The 14,950-nt window shown below is 45.9% G+C and overlaps 1 pseudogene; it reads right to left on the bottom strand.

Moving 5' to 3' along the window:
- Positions 1 to 2,532: 2,532 nt before the first annotated feature.
- LOC100847369 (large ribosomal subunit protein eL39-like) lies at positions 2,533 to 4,423 on the bottom strand (annotated as a pseudogene).
- Between the last annotated feature and the right edge of the window lie 10,527 nt (positions 4,424 to 14,950).

Here is a 14,950-nt window from a genome sequence, read left to right as displayed (position 1 = left end):
GCAGAGGCAGAACTGAGGCTCGGGATTCCATGAGCCTGGGAAGTGGGGCAGGTCCCACCTGGGGGATCTTCCCTTTGGAGGGACCCACAGGGCTCCCAGTGGGTCCCTCCTCCCAGAACAGATCAGCACAGGCATCAGCAGTATGGCAGTTTTTGCTGGGAGCACACTGAATTGAGCAAAAAGAGGTGTTGAACAGAGTGGAGAGGGGCTCCAGTGAGGAGGCCCATGTGTGAAGTCACTCAGGTTCCCTTTGGCCTGTTTCTGCTTTTGTACAGAGACCCTCTTGGAGTCCATTATGGCCGGGAGCCCCAGGGAGGCTGACGAGGGCTGAGCCTCACTGGTCAGTCTGGGCTCAGGGCATCAGCAGATCTGCTGACCCTGAAACTATTCAGATGTCCTAGGAAGTTGTCCATCTTGTTTATGTTTCCAGACTTATCGGCATGAAAATTCCTACAGTGCTCTTGCTCCCGCAAGAGATACAATTATATTCTTTTTCATTCCTAACATAAAAGAGAAAGGTACCGCTCACCATGTATGGCATGTGTTTAGAAAGGGTCTGCTCTGCGCTTCACTAATCTCAGCAAGTGTGAGCTCTGTAGGCCCCTATTTCTGGAATGTTAACCAGGGTGATCCAGCCTCTGACCAGCTTAGTTCCCAGCTGCTGGGGCAGGGGTGGGGGGAGAGAGGTTTAAAAGGGCAGTGGGAGGGAGGCTCAGCCGCCCCTGACCTGCTGCGTCCTCAGAATGTCTGATTCTGAGGACATTCATGTCCCTCCTCTCCAGTCAGTGTGGTGAAAGGGGAGAAACTTCTGTTCTTCTGATGCTATAAAGCTGCCCCCACTCCCCGGCTGCCTGCAGGTGGCACAAAGGCACCTCTGCGACACCCGGACTTTCAAGAGTGGACCGATGTCCCCGCAGATTCAGCCTCCTGAATCAGGGCTTTGCCCTGATAACACTGAGCTGACATCCTTCAGTGTGATGAGTCGGCCTGGCTTCTGTGGGTGTCCACCTTGCTACTCCATGGCCAGGAACGAAAGGGTGACAGTGCAAGCCTCAACCTCATCTTTAAATTCTTGCAAACTAGATCTCGGCTTCAAGTGTGGCTTTAGCCACAGGTGAGTATGTGGCTAGGGTTAGGGTTAGAGGGCGATCTCCTTGCTTTTGATGAGTATGTGTGTGTGTTAGTCACTCAGTCGTGTCCAACTCTTTGCGACCCGATGGACTGTAGCCTGTTGGCTCCTCTGTCCGTGAAATTCTCCAGGCAAGAATAACCCTTCTCCAGGGGATCTTCCTGACCCAGGGATCAGACTCAGGTCTCCTGCATTGCAGGCGGATCCTTTACGTCTGCCACCAGGGAAGCACTTTTGATGAGTATATGAATCTCATATTAGGAGATGCAGAAGAGATTCATTCAAAATTAAAGTCAAGGAAACAACGAGGTGAATCATGCTTGAAGAATATAACATTACTCTGCTCCAAAGTGTCTTCAACCAGAAATTATCAACGAAGTGAGAAATTCTTGGGAATGTGAAACAGTTTTTTAAGGCATCTGAAACATTTACTCATATTGTTTATTTTACTGCTGCATGGTTGATTTACGGTATTAGTTTCAGGTATACAACATAGTGATTCAACACTTTAATGGATTTACTCCATTTAAAGTGATTACAAAATAATGGCTATATTTTCCTGTGCTGTACAGTAAATCCCTGTTGCTTATCTATGTTTATACACAGTAGTTTGTATCTGTTAATCCTATACTCCTGTCTTGCCCCTCTCCCGCCCTTCTCCCCACTGGTAGCCATTAGTTTGTTCTCATATATGTGAGTCTGATTCTGTTTAAATGTATTCCCTAGTTTGTTTTATTTTGAAGTTTCCAAGTACAGGGAATTCCCTGGTGGTCCAGGGGTTAGGTAGGACTCAGTGCTTTCACTGCGGGGACCCAGGTTCAATTCCTGGTTGGAAAACTAAGATCCTGCAAACTTCATGGCCAAAAAAAGGCATCACATATAAGTAATAACATGTGGTATTTGTCTTTTCCTATCTGACTGATTTCACTAAGCATAGTAATCTCTATGTCCATCCACATTGTTGTAAGTTGCAGAATTTCAGTCTTTTTATGGCTGAGTAGTATTCCATTGAGTATATATACACCACATTTTCTTTTTAAAATATTTATTTATTTACTTGACTGTGCCAGATCTTGGTTGCAGCATGCAATCTCTTAGCTCTAGTATGTGGTATCTAGTTCCCTGAAAAGGGATCAAACCCAGACCCCCTGCACTGGGAACTCAGGGTCTTAATCACTGGACCACCAGGAAAGTCCTCCGTATACCACATCTTCTTTATTCTTTCATCTGTTGTTTTTTCCCAACAAAAGGTCTTACATATTTATCACTAAGCCAAAGCACTAGTGCAGAAACACTGACGCAAAGAGAAAAATCATTTCCCACTAAAACTCATCCAGCTTTTCAAACAGTAGTGATGTTCTCAGAGTGATACAGTAAGATGCAAGTGACCTTGACACAGCATAAATCTGTGCCACCTCCCATGGGGGCTCCTTATAGACCCAGCCTGGTTCTTCTCCAATGTCTTCTCTTGTAGTTGTACCTGATTTTATTACCAGTTTTCATTTAAATCCATTGAGGAATGGGACAATCCTGCTTTTGCTTCTTGTCCTGGAATTACTTGATCCTGAAAGTCTTGTGAGAAGACCTGCTGCTAAGTCACTTCAGTCGTGTCCGACTCTGTGCAACCCCAGAGATGGCAGCCCACCAGGCTCCCCCGTCCCTGGGATTCTCCAGGCAAGAACACTGGAGTGGGTTGCCATTTCCTTCTCCAATGCATGAAAGTGAAAAGTGAAAGTGAAGTCGCTCAGTCGTGTCCGAGTCTTAGTGATGCCATGGATTGCAGCCTACCAGGCTCCCCCATCCATGGGATTTTCCAGGCAAGAGTACTGGACTGGGGTGCCATTGCCTTCTCCGGTGAGAAGACCTGGCAGGGAGTAAATTCAACCCTGATAGGATATGGCAGAGAAGAGACGAGATCCATTTATCTGTTGATGGACACAGGTTCAAAACATTTATTCATGATTTTGATCATGCTTGTGTCAAATGAAAACAAAAGCTGTGGAATTGTTTTTATCTTTTTAAAAAGAAAAAGAGTAAGTCATTTATTATTTCTTATGGGCAACTGTGCGATTTCTTAGTGAAACCAGAAGAAAACTCTGGAATTCCTTCTTTTCTTTTTGTGCAAAAAATTATGCCAAATCTCACAGTTTCGTTGGTTTCCTTAGAGTCAAAAGTCTGTTTCCTTTCATACTAATATGCTCAGATGTTTTCTTGGAAGTGTCATGATTAAGATTAATCCTCCAGGACACATTTCTGGGTCAGCTAGCTGGGCTGTCCTGTTCCTTCTGTGTCCCCAGTTCCTTCCTCTGTAAACCTGCAGCCCGAGTAGCCAGCCGTCTTCACAGGAAGAATCTGCTCATTTGACATGCAGTTATTTTAAAGTGCTAGGCCCCCACCGGGCTGGGAGAAATGGGAATGAATACAGAATCCTGCCCTCTTGATAAGTGGTGTCCTCAGCCTCACCCCCTACACTGACCTACAGCTGACCTCACATTCTGCTTGGGTCCACTCCTCCCTGCCTGTCCCCTTCTCTTGCCCCCTCCTCCAACGGCACATCCTGGGGCTCAGCCCCTCTTATGGTCCCCCTTTAAGAAAATTATTTGCTTATTATTTTTGGCTGCCCTGGGTTTTCGTTGCTGCCTGAGGGCTTCCTGTAGTTGCAGAGAGCTGGGGTTACTATTTCTTGGGGGCCCCGGCTTCAGTAGTTGTGTCTCGAAGGATTTGTTGCTCCACTGCATGTGGGATCTTCCAGGACCAGGGATTGACCCCGTGTCCCCTGCATTGGCAAGTGGATTCTTAACCACTGGACCACCAGCGAAGCCCTATGGTTTTGATTTCATTGCATTTGGGTTTGCTATTTCCCTCCTGTTCTTTCTCTCACTTTGGCCATGCATTTAAAAGGAAGCTTTCGTATTTCATACAGATTTTCCATCCTTTCAATGAGAAAGAAGGACTTTCCAGTGATTGAAAACATCTCGTTGCTGAAAATGGGGCTCCTCCTTACTAATCGTTGATTTATCTTTGGCTACAAACGCCCTAAAAAAAAGTGTATTGGATGAACCGGCTCCCTACTCCCCAGCCCTAGGCCCCTCCGTGGTCCAGGGCTCCAGTTTCCCGCACAGGCAGCTTCGAGGGCTGGAGAGGGGGTGTTACTCCCACCCCGTGCTCAGAGAGGCAGCCTAGTAACTGCTTCCCACTCTGGCCTGAGGGTACACGTGGAGGCTGTGAGGCAGCGCACATGGATGAAGGACCAGCCTTGCGTTCAGCTGCTGGGTCACCAGCTACTCGGGGCATCGCGGGGAGAGTTGCCTCCACGTGCACCTGCAGGAAGCCGCGCCTCCGGGAGTCGCCAGAAGGAGGAGCGCGGCTGCGGCCCGTCGGGGTCGGCAGCACCGCCACCTGCTGGCCGCGCGGTGAACCGAGGCTGCGCGGGCCCTGCGTTCCCAGCGTCCCGGGGGCGGCAGGGTTCTTCCTTAGGAAAGTACCTGGAATTGCCTCGGGAAGTCTGAGCCGCCCTGTGCCAGGAGTCCACAGGGTGTCCTCCTCTGTTCCGCCCTCTGCTGCTCCACCCTGTTCTAGTTCCGGGTCTGAAGACGCTCTACCCTCTGTAAGGCGAGGACCCCTTCAGGACTTTGATTTTCCAGAAGTATTCTGGGTGTTCTTGCTTTTTAACATTTATTTTATTCAAGTATAGTTGATTCACAATGTTGTAGTTGATTTACAGTGTTGTGTTAATTTATTTCTTTTTTTTGGCGGGGGGGGGGGGGGGAGGCCTCTCAACGCAGCATTGTGGGATCTTAGTTCTGCAGCCAGGGATTGATCCTGTGCCCCCTGCATTGGAAGCATGGAGTCTTAACCACTAGACCATCGGGGAAGTCCCTGTTCTTGCTTTTTAATGTATTAATTTTATCTACCTTTTGAAAAGGTTATTGACATATGATTTTTAAAGTGAAATGCTTCCATTTCTAGAGTACAGTCGGATGAGTCAACAAACGTATAGCCGAAAAGTCCCAGCCGCCCCTCCCTGCCCGTCCACTCACTGGAGTCTTGCCTGTTTCTGGATTTTATGTAAATGAAATCCTGCTGTCCACCCCCTTGCATGTCAGGCTTGTTCTCTCAGCATAAGGAGGTCCAGATCCTTCCAGGGTGCTGCTCCTTTCAGCAGTTCACGGCCTTGTACCCCCAAACAGCACCCAACCCGCCACTCAGCTTGTGCTTCCTTCCCTGCTGGTGGACGCTGGGCGGGGTTTGCCCTGGTGGATGAGCTGCTACCAGCAAGCATGTTCAGGGCTGTGTGTTTCTGTGCTTCCAGTTTTCTTAACTGAAGACCTGGGTGCAGTGGAGTTTAGGGGACGTGGGGTATGGAATATGACTGACACTGTCAGATCTGCCAGATCATTTTCCTAAGTGGCTCTTGTATAGTTGACATATTTTATGTTTCTACCAGCAAGGTGTGAAACCTCCAGTTGCTCTACCTCCTGGTTAACACTAGGGATTTCTGGTCTTTTTAACGTGTGTTTATTTCTCTGGCTGTGCTGGGTCTTAGTTGTGGCGCACAAGATCTTTGTTGCATCACGTGGGATCCTTACTTGTGGCATTCGAACTCTTAGTTGGGGCACTCAAACTCTTAGTTGCTGCAGCATGTGGGATCTAGTTTCCTGCCCATGGATTGAACTAGGGGCCCATGCCCTGGGAGCACTGGACCACCAGGGAAGTCCCTATTTTGGTCTTTTTAAAGCTAGCAATTATACTCCAGTAAAAAGAATAAAAGAAAAAAAAATAAAGATAGTGAGTGGGTAGTGATGCCCCATTGTGTGTGTCCTGGTTTTTATTTGGAAAATAATTTAGGACCTCAGAAAAGTTGAGAAATTAGTATAGAGAGTTCCCATATACCTTCCACCCAGGTTCTCCTGGGCTTTACCTGCAATGCAAGAGACACAGGTTCAACCCTGGGTCAGGAAATTTCCCTGGAGAAGGAAATGGCAACCCACTCCAGTATTCTTGTCTGGAAACTCCATGGACAGAGGGGCCTGGCGGGCTGCAGTCCATAGGGTTGCAAAGAGTGGACAGTACTGCCAAGTCCTCCTGATGCTCACAACTAACACAGCCTTATGAGATTCTGAAGAGCAGGCAGCTGCTTGAGCACAGCACTGGCCACTACAAGACTTACTTAGGTGTGGTGGCTTTCCCACAATGCCCTTTGCCCTGGACCCACATGGCCTTTGGTCGTCATGGCTCCTGTGTCCATTCCAATCAGTCCTGGATATTCAGGGTTTGCCTGTTGCCCATAACCTTGACACTTCTAAAGTTTATTTTGTTGATTGCCCCTTAACTTGGACATGTCTAATGTTTTCTCCAGATTACGATGAGCTCATACATTTTGGCAAGAAGTGCTGTGTCCTTGGGCATCATAACGGGGATAACACAGCATCCATCTGTCTCTTGGCCAGCAACGTTCACCTTGATATCATGGTAAGGTGGATTTCTCTGTCGTAAAGTCACTATAACCAATAAATATCCAGTAGGAAGCTACTTAGAGACTCTGACAACATCCTCTTTCTCATCACACATCCTCATCACTAATTTCAGCATCTATCCATGGGCCTTGTCTACAGTTCTCACTGTTGTGGAGCCCCCTACCAAGGTCACAGGTGTGAGGCTTTGTACCAAGGTCACAAGTGTGGAGCTCTGCACTAAGGTCATCTCCGGAACTGACTGAACCCCAGAGCAACCATTGCCATGAGCCCCCTGGATCTAAACCAGCCAGTTCTCAAGCCCCATGTTAGGTAAAAATACCCGCCCTAACTGTTAGGTAGTTAGAATAAAGGAGTCCAAAATGGCGGCGGCTAAAAGACAAAGAAGGGAAAAGCCCACGAAAATAGAGCAAAGGAATGTCCGAGGACAGGAGTGAGGACCTCAGATAAAACAAACAGCACTCCCGGCCAGCCCAATTTACACAGGGCAGACTCAGGGGAGGAGACAAATGTGTAAAAGGAAGAAGCCTAGAAGGATTGGGGGCTTCTCTTCTCTACACATCTTTCTAGTCAGCCCGCCCTCAGGCTTCAAGGACATATTTTCCTTTGCTTTCTAAATAAAACTGAGCTGTAACATGGAGCTGGTCTGTAACATGGAAAGGAAGAAATAAAACTGGCATAATTCACATATGATGGTTGTGTTTGTACATGAAACAATGTAATTCAGAAATACAATATTAGAGTCAGTAAGAGAGTTTAGCAAGGTAGCTCTACATAAAATCAGTATACATAAAAAAAAAAAATCAGTATACAAACTCCAATTGTATTTCTGTAAAGCAGCAAATTCTTAAAATTATGATTTACAATAGCTTCAAACAAAGCCAATTATCCATGAATAAAGCAGACTAAGGATATACAAAACCTCTAGAGGAAGAGAAAATAGAAAATTTCAGAGACATTTATCAATTTAAATGGACTTAACACTGTTCTGTCTGAGGAAATTACATGGGGCTGTAACACAGGTCCATCCATCGCTTCAAATTTTTGCTGAGGTGAGACAGAACCGAGGAAATTACAATATTCCCCCAACACTAACCAATCACCTAATGCCAGCCTTGCTCCAGTATTCTTGCCTGGAGAATTCTAGGGTCAGGGGAGCCTGTGGGCTACAGTCCATGGGGTCACAAAGAGTCGGACATGACTGAGCGACTAACACTCACTGGGAAGATCCCAAATGCCACAGAGCAACCAAGCCTGTGTGCCACAACTACTGAGCCCACATGCCAAGGGCCCATGCTCCATAACAACAGAAACTACCACAATGAGAAGCAGAGTGGCCACAGCTTGCTGCAGCTAGAGAAAGTCTGAGAAGCAATGAAGACCCACTGCATCCAAAAGTATTAATAAATAAATAAAACTTTAAAAAGAATATTTACCAGAAATAGAGGTAAACACTATGTGAGAACAGAAGATTAAAATTAGAGGTCCAGTCAGAATGTAAAAGGAATTTCATCAAGACAGAACATAGACTATGGAGGAGGCTTGTTCTTCACAAAGTTCCAAAACTAAAGGACATGAATATGTAGAATGGAGAGAACCACTGTGTGCACAGTACCATGAGCAAAGCCCACATCAAGGTATATTGTTGTGTTATTTGAGAACACCAAGAATAAAGATGTGATGAGAGAGTTGGACTATAAAGAAAGCTGAGTACTGAAGAATTGATGCTTTTGAACTGTGGTGTTGGAGAGTCCCTTGGATTGCAAGGTGATCCAACCAGTCCCTCCTAAAGGAAATCAGTCCTGAATATTCACTGGAAGGATTGATGCTGAAGCTGAAACTCCAATACTTTGGCCACCTGATGCAAAAAACTGACTCGTTGGAAAAGACCCTGATGCTGGGAAAGATCGAAGGCAGGAGGAGAAGGGACAGATGACAGAGGACGACATGGTTGGATGCCATCACCGACTCGATGGACGTGAATTTGAGCAAGCTCTGGGAGTTGGTGATGGACAGGGAAGCCTGGCGTGCTGCAGCCCATGGGGTCACAAAGAGTTGGACACTACTGAGCTACTGAACTGAACTGAAGGATAATGAGAAAATCCTAAAATCTTTCAGAGAGAACAAATATCACACACAAATGGTGAAGAATCATAATGACTTTGACCTTTTACACAGCAGCCCTGGAAGCCAACAGTTAAAAACTATGACTTCAGAAAGTTTGAAGGAAAAGTATTTTGAATTTAGAATTCTATACCCTACCAAACTATCCACAGGTGATGAACAGAATAAACACATTTCAGACAAGCTCCCTTCTCAGGAAGCTACTGACTTCAGCAAAATAAGAGAGTAAACATCAAAGGGGTTCCAGGAAAAGGGAACCATACAGGAGAAAGGCCAAGAGTCAGAGGGATGACGGCAGAGGAAGGGTCAAGAGGGCAGGGCTGTGAGTGGGTTGAGAATGCCATCAGTCTGCAGTGAAAAGGGGGTTCCAGAAATTAAACAGTTCTGATGTGTTTGAGCCTTTGGAAAATGTTATTGATAAGCAGGTGACAAAGAAAACTAGCCACATAAAATTCCAGGCACAAGAGAAATACTAGGTCACTATGAAGAGAAAGAGGATTTCCCTGGTGGCTCAACGGTAAAGAATCTGCCTGCCAATGCAGGAGACACACGAATTCGAATCCTGGGTCAGGAAGATCCCCTGGAGGAGGAAATGGCAATGCACTCCAATATTCTTGCCTGAAAATACCATGGACAGAGGAGCTGGGTAGGCTACAGTCCATGGGGTCCCAAAGAGTCCGAGACAGCTTAGCGACCAAAACAAATGAAGATAAAGTAGAGAAGGAGATATAATTTTTAAGCCCTCATTGTGAACAGTTGTGAAAATGTAGGGGTGGGGTGAGGTGGGCAGAGAGTTGTTTGGAGAGCATGCTTCTCCTCGACCTTAATGGGAAGTCCATAGAAATGTCTAAATGTATTTTATGTTTTTTACTTTTTTTAAAGTAGTCACAAATATATTCATTATTTATTTGGCTGTACTGGGTCTTATATTGGCAAGGGGGATCCATTTTCCTGAGCAGGTATCAAACCCAGGCCTCTGTACCGGGGTCCATCCCTGGTTGGATCCAGGGATTCCTTCAGGATGACGGCGTTGGCGAAAAGGGATAGCGTCAGTGGAGAGAATCAGAGGCCTAATTACAATTGATTTATGTGGGAAATTAATATACCTCCACGCTCCAATTACTTTGGCCTGAAGAAAGAGTAGAGACAAAAGGAAAGAAAAGGAGACGAGAAAGAATGACATGGGGAGACCGAGCTTAGTGAGCAGGGTCCGTAGCTTTATTTCCAGCAGGGGCTTTTATACCCAAAGTTGTACATAGAAGATAATAGGGGATGTAAAGTCATGCAAGGTCAGCAGACCTTGAAACCAGGCTTTTCTTCAGATACAAAGGCTTTATGATTTACATCATGTTCTGGTCAGGAGACCTGCTAACATTTTTCTTCTGATAAGAGTTAGTCAACCAGAAAAACTTATTTTCTCCAAAGGTGACTTTAGAGTTTAGTACCACTCCCCAAAAGCACTAGGCAAAGTTGCATTCCTATAGGGCAAGGGTGCAGCGGGGGTAATTAAAGGAAGAATTTATTAGCTCAGGAGTCTAAGGTTATTATTAACATTAAAGTTTATACTTATATAAACTATATTAATCAATACACTCTCAGGGACACAGTGGGTGGGAAATATGGAAACTTGGCAGCAGGCATTAACTCGACAAAGAATTCGTCTATTGATTTTATTTTAACAATTTCTAACTCCCTGGGAGGCTCTGCATTGTAACAGTCTCCTTGTGCCTCATACGGCTGGAAGGTCGCAAACAATCACATGCATAGCTGTAGGAGTCCGGAAACCTGTTAGGCAGGTTAGAAGGCTTTCTGAGGGGATCACAATTGGAACACACCTTATTATACCCTGGAGACTTAGTAACTAGAGCTCTAAGTTGCTTTTCTTACAGATAAGAGTGGTTGGGAATAGCCCCTCGTGACTGTCAAAGGAGTTGGTGAAAGTCATGAAGCAGTAAAACAGACAGGCTCAGGTTTTGGGGTAGATGCTCAGGTAGGCCCAGAGGGGCACCCCTCGAGTTCTGGCTCACCTTGCCCACCAGATCTCTCCCACATGACCTTGTCATGGGGTGGGGACTCCTGTGCTGGCTCCCGGCAGTCATGGGTGGGGACTCCCACGCTGGCTCCTGGCACCTCTGCATTAGGAGTGTGGAGTCTTAGCCACTGGATGATCAGGTTCAGTTCAGTTCAGTTGTGTCTGACTCTTTGCCACCCCAAGGACTGCAGCACGCCAGACTTCCCTGTCCATCACCAACTCCCAGAGTTTGCTCAAACTCATGTCCATCGAGTTGGTGATGCCATCCAACCACCTCATCCTCTGTTGTCCCTTTCTCCTGCTGCCTTCAATCTTTCCCAGCATCAGGGTCTTTTCCAATGAGTCAGTTCTTTGCATCAGGTGGCCAAAGTACTGGAGCTTCAGCTTCAGCATCAGTCCTTCCAATGAATATTCAGGACTGATTTCCTTTAGGATTGACTGATTGGATCTCCTTGCAGTCCAAGGGACTCTCAAGAGTCTTCTCCAACACCACAGTTCAAATGCATCAATTCTTCAATGCTCAGCTTTATTTATGATCCAACTCTCTCATCCATACATGACTACTGGAAAAACCATAGCTTTGACTAGGTGGACCTTTGTCAGCAAAGTAATGTCTCTGCTTTTTAATATGCTGTCTAGGTTTGCCATGGCTTTTCTTCCAAGGAGCAAGCATCTTTTAATTTCATGGCTGCAGTCAACATCTGCAGTGATCCTAGAGCCCAATAAAGTAAAGTCTGTCACAGTTTCCACTGTTTCCTCATCTATTTGCCATGAAGTGATGGGACCAAATGCCATGATCTTTGTTTTTTGAATGTTGAGTTTTAAGCCAGCTTTTTCACTCTCCTCTTTCACTTTCACAAAAGGCTCTTCAGTTCCTCTTCACTTTCTGCCATAAGGGTAGTGTCATCTGCATATTTGAGGTTATTGTTATTTCTCCAGGCAATCTTGTTTCCAGGTTGTGCTTCATTCAGCCCAGCATTTCACATGATGTACTCTGCATGTAAGTTAAATAAGCAGGGTGACAATATATAGCCTTGACGTACTCCTTTTCCTATTTGGAACCAGTCGGTTGTTACATGTACAGTTCTCATGGTTGCTTCTTGACCTGCATACAGATTTCTCACGAAGCAGGTAAGGTGTTCTGGTATTCCCATCTCTTTAAGAATTTTCCATAAAAAAGATCTTCATGACCCAGATAACCACAATGGTGTGATCACTCACTTAGAGACAGACATCCTGGAGTCTGAAGTCAGGTGGGCCTTGACTTCAAAGGCTTTGGAATAGTCAATAAAGCAGTAGTAGATATTTTTCTGGAACTCTCTTGCTTTTTTGATAATCCAATGGATGTTGGCAATTTGATCTCTGCTTCCTCTGCCTTTTCTAAATCCAGCTTGAACATCTGGAAGTTCTCGGTTCATGTACTGTTGAAGCCTTGATTGAAGCATTTTGAGCATTACTTTCCTAGCGTGTGAGATGAGTGCAATTGTGCAGTAGTTTGAACATTTTTTGGCATTGCCTTTCTTTGGGATTGGAATGAAAGCTGACCCTTTCCAGTCCTGTGGCCACTGTTGAGTTTTCCAAATTTGCCAGGATATTGAGTACAGCACATTGACAGCATTATCTTTTAGGACTTGAAATAGCTCCACTTGAATTCCATCACTTCCACTAGCTTTGTGTGTGGTGATACTTCCTAAGGCCCTCCTGACTTCGGACTCCAGGATGTCTGGCTCTAAGTGAGTGATCACACCATCGTGGTTATCTGCGTCACGAAGATCTTTTTTGTATGGTTCTGTGTATTCTTGCCACTTTTTCTTAATATCTTCTGCTTCTGTTAGGTCCATACTGTTTCTGTCCTTTATTGTGCCTGTCTTTGCATGAAATGTTCCCTTGGTATCTCTAATTTTCTTGAAGAGATCTCTAGTCTTTCCCATTCTGTTGTTTTCATCTCTTTTTTTGCATTGATCACTGAGGAAGGCTTTCTTATCTCTCCTTGCTATTCTTTGGAACTCTGCATTCAAATGGATACATCTTTCCTCTTCTCCTTTGCGTTTCACGTCTCTTCTTTTCTCAGCTATTTGTAAGGCCTCCTCAGACAACCATTTTGCTTTTTTGCATTTCTTTTTCTTGGGGATGGTCTTGATCACTGCCTCCTGTACAATGTCACGAACCTCCATCCATAGTTCTTCAAGCACTCTATCAGATCTAATCCCTTGAATCTATTTGTCACTTCCACTGTATAATCAACCATAACAGATTTGATTTAGGTCATACCTGAATGGCCTAGTGGTTTTCCCTACTTTCTTCAATTTAAGGCTGAATTTGCCAATAAGGAGTTCATGATCTGAGCTAGTCAGTGCCTCGTCTTGTTTTTGCTGACCGTATAGAGCTTCTCCGTCTTTGGCTACAAAGAATATAATCAATCTGATTTCGGTATTGACATCTGGTGATGTCCATGTGTAAAGTTCTCTCTCTCATGTTGTAGGAAGAAGGTGTCTGCTATGACAAGTGCGTTCTTTTGGCAGAACTGTTAGCCTTTACCCTGCTTCATTTTGTACTCCAAAGGCAAACTTGCCCATTACTCCAGCTATCTCTGGATTTTCCAGTTTTGCAATCCAGTCCTGTATGATGAAAATTACATCTTTTTTTTTTTTTTTTGGTGTTAGTTCTACAAGGTCTTGTGGAGAAGGCAGTGGCAACCCACTCCAGTACTCTCGTCTGGAAAATTCCATGGACAGAGAAGCCTGGTAGGCTGCAGTCCATGGGGTCGCTAAGAGTCAGACACGACTGAGCGACTTCACTTTCACTTATCACTTTTATGCACTGGAGAAGGAAATGGCAACCCACTCCAGTGTTCTTGCCTGGAGAATCCCAAGGATGGGGGAGCCTGGTGTGCTGCCATCTATGGGGTCGCACAGAGTTGGACACGACTGAAGCGACTTAGCAGCAGCAGCTACAAGGTCTTGTAGGTCATTATAGAACTGTTCAGCTTCTTCAGCATTAGTGGTTGGGGCATAGACTTGGATTACTGTGATATTGAATGGTTTGGAAATTGTTGAACAGAGAGCATTCTGTCATTTTTGAGATGGTACCCAAGTACTGAATTTCAGACCCTTTTGTTGACTAGGAGGTCTACTCCATTTCTTCTAAGGGATTCTTGCCCACAGTAGTAGTTATAATGGTCATCTGAATTAAACTTGCCCATTCTAGTCCATTTTTAGGTCACTGATTCCCAAAATGTTGATGTACACTCTTGCCATCTCCTGTTTGATCACTTCCAATTTACCTTGATTCATGGGTTAACATTCCAGGTTCCTATGCAATATTGTTCTTTACAGCATCAGGCTTTACTTCCACCACTAGTCACATCCACAACTGGGCGTTGTTTTAGCTTTGGACCATCAGGGAAGTCCCAAAAATGTCTAAATTTAATACATCAAAAACCAGTCTTCTCTGGCTGAGAAACATAAAGGTTTCTGTCAGAAGAAAAGCTATTACAAGAGTTGGAAGTATTTGCCTCTGGGGGAAACTGGCATGGGACAGCTGTTTTTCACTGTCTTCATTTCTGCGAGAATTAAAACCAAACACACAGACACACACACACACACACACCATGCACTGGCGTAACTCTGATTTTAAAATATATCAAGTAAAAAAAGTTGTTTGTGAAAACGCCTCATCTCTACACCCAGAAGGCTCAGCAAACCGTCTCCACAGCAACCCAACGCGGCTCCGAAACCAGCAGCCCCACGTAGGGCCGGGCGAGGGTGACGCACTTCCGCCTCTGGCCCCGCCCCCCCTGCAGGGGCGTGGTCGTCTGGTACCCTCGTTCCCGGCCTACGCGTGCGCAGTCTTCGGAAGCCTGGCGGCTTGGATGCCAGTGTCCCTACGCCTCCCTGGCCGCGGCCCCACGCGTTGAGAGGCGCGAGAATTGCCGTAGTTTTCAGTCTGTATTCGTCTCAAGACGTGTGCACACGTCGTCAGACGCGAGAGCGGACTCGAACTATTTTCCCGGAAGCAAGGCTGTCGGCTCCCCTCCCTGTCGGGGCGGGACTAGGGCCGTAGCTCAGCCCTCACTCCCCCTACGTCACGGCTCTGCTGGTCCTCCTGGGAGTTGTGGTTCGGGCCCGCCCCCCGGCCTTCGTCCCAGGGGGCTGCGGACTACGGGTCCCGGCAGGCCTCGCGTTGGCCCCT

Source organism: Bos taurus, chromosome 16 (assembly GCF_002263795.3).
Source record: "Bos taurus isolate L1 Dominette 01449 registration number 42190680 breed Hereford chromosome 16, ARS-UCD2.0, whole genome shotgun sequence".
NCBI lineage: Eukaryota > Metazoa > Chordata > Mammalia > Artiodactyla > Bovidae > Bos > Bos taurus.
This window is presented reverse-complemented; position numbering and strand designations above follow the sequence as displayed.